Source organism: Paroedura picta, unplaced genomic scaffold (genome assembly GCF_049243985.1).
Source record: "Paroedura picta isolate Pp20150507F unplaced genomic scaffold, Ppicta_v3.0 Ppicta_v3_sca27, whole genome shotgun sequence".
Taxonomy (NCBI): domain Eukaryota; kingdom Metazoa; phylum Chordata; class Lepidosauria; order Squamata; family Gekkonidae; genus Paroedura; species Paroedura picta.
This window is the reverse complement of record NW_027518624.1, coordinates 294,201-296,700: the sequence shown is the minus strand read 5'-3', so window position 1 is coordinate 296,700 and position 2,500 is coordinate 294,201.

Below are 2,500 nucleotides of genomic sequence, written 5' to 3'. Positions count from 1 at the left end.
TAAAATTGAAAGGGTACAGAGGAGGGCGACGAGGATGATCCGGGGCCTGTGAAGACGGGTTGAGGGACTTGGGAATGTTCAGCCTGGAGAAAAGGAGGTCGAGAGGGGACACGATAGCCCTCTTTAAGTATTTGAAAGGTTGTCACTTAGAGGAGGGCAGGATGCTGTTTCTGTTGGCTGCAGAGGAGAGGACACGCAGTAATGGGTTCAAGTACAACGATATAGGCTAGATATCAGGGGAAAAACTTTCACAGTCAGAGTAGTTCAGCAGTGGAACAGGCTGCCTAAGGAGGCGGTGAGCTCCCCCTCACTGGCAGTCTTCAAGCAAAGGTCGGATGCACCCTTTTCTTGGATGCTTTAGGATGCTTAGGGCTAATCCTGCATCGAGCAGGGGGTTGGACCGGATGGCCTGTATGGCCCCTTCCAACTCTATGATTCTATGACTCTTTTCGACCTTGGCCTGGCAAGTGGGGAAAAAAAGCCCGTATGTGTGTATGTATGTGTATACGTATATGTATGCTGTTGTTGTTGTTATGTGTCCGACCCATCGCGACCCCACGGACAATGATCCTCCAGGCCTTCCTGTCCTCTACCATTCCCCGGAGTCCATTTAAGTTTGCACCTACCGCTTCAGTGACTCCATCCAGCCACCTCATTCTCTGTCGTCCCCTTCTTCTTTTGCCCTCGATCTCTCCCAGCATTAGGCTCTTCTCCAGGGAGTCCTTCCTTCTCATGAGGTGGCCAAAATATTTGAGTTTCATCTTCAGGGCCTGGCCTTCTAAAGAGCAGTCAGGGCTGATCTCCTCTAGGACTGACCGGTTTGTTCGCCTTGCAGTCCAAGGGACTCGCAAGAGTCTTCTCCGGCACCAGAGTTCAAAAGCCTCAATTCTTTGACGCTCGGCCTTCCTTGCGGTCCAACTTTCGCAGCCATACATTGCAACTGGGAAGACCATAGCCTTGACTAAACGCACTTTTGTTGGCAGGGTGATGTCTCTGCTTTTTAGGATGCTGTCTAGATTTGCCACAGCTTTTAATTTCTTTGCTGCAGTCCCCATCTGCAGTGATCTTGGAGCCCGGGAAAATAAAATCTGTCACTATCTCCGTTTCTTCCCCTTCTATTTGCCAGGAATTGAGAGGGCCGGATGCCGTGATCTTTGTTTTCAAAACAAAGACGTATACGTATATGTATACGTATAAAAACCCCGCTAAGGTCGAGACTGCGGTGCACAGCACTCAACCCTTACGGTCCGGAAAACTGCTCGCCTTCCTCTTCCCGACTGCCGAGCCCTAGCGCCCGCCGTGTCCTTGGAGACCCCTGGCACATTGATGAAACGAGACGAAATAATTCACTCAAGGGAAGAGTCCCCAGTCTTCGCTCCGGAAAGCTCACCTGCGGCCACGGTTCCCAAAGGCCGGTCGTCTCTCTCCCACGCTCGGCGAACATTCCAAACCGCGCGGTCCGGCCTTCACGGCCGCACCTCGCGGACGAACGTTCCGAGCCGCAGGCTCCGGACGAACCACGCCTCCGCACCCGTGCCCTCGTTCGTCGCCACGCCACCGCGACCTCCCACGCCGCACACGCACGTTCCACCCCTCGGCCTTCCTCTCCTCGCCGCCAGCCAAGCCCCGGCGCCCCGTTCTACCCCCCCTCCCCCGGCCGGTTAATGACCTCGACGCCACAGCCGGTCGGAAGGAGCCTCAGCAGCATTCTTTGGCATCGCTACGCAGAGAAATATTTGCGTCTACGTATTTGCATCCCCTCGATGTCCCACCCCCCACCCCCCCACCCCGAGAAGAGCTTTTCTCCTGGCACGAACGAACGCTTTCCCCTCGAGGGAAGATTCCGCCGCATCCCACGCCATGCCATGCGAGACTCCTGGCTGCCCTGACTCTGTCTCGCACATTGCCCCTTGTACGAGCAGTGTCGGGACGACAGCTTTGTCGCTTTGCTGGGAAACAAGCCTTCTGTAAGTAAACCTTGCCATTTCGGCTCCCCGACAAAGGCCCCCCCCCCCCCCCCAGAGGCAGCCACTCCGGTTGCCAGAGTTTTAGCAAAGACGCTTTTTATAATATGCCGCCAACCTTGTACCTTGTCCGTTCTAGTTCATTTAATAATTTCAAGATCCGGTCGGTCACGTAGCCCCCGTGGCCTATCCTGTTATTTTGTCGAAAATTTCAAAACCTATTTTATATATTGTCTTATAACATACTCTGTGCCAGTAAAAGGTTGCTGACTTGACCGGTCCCGAGCCTTTGCGCATCAACAGGGGGGGACGGAGAGAGAAACAGTTCGCCGGAGAGCTGTAGAATCACAGGGTCGGACGGGGACTCCCAGCCCCCTGCAGGACACAAGTCCGAGCCCAGGTCTGCCGCGTCCCGGCGCGGGCGGGGCGGGGCGGGGAAAGAGGAAGCGGGCCCGGGGCGGGGGGGGGGGGAGGCGGGCCTACGGGAAACCAAACACGGAGGCCAGGTCGACCGACTTCCGGCGGCGCCGGGTCAG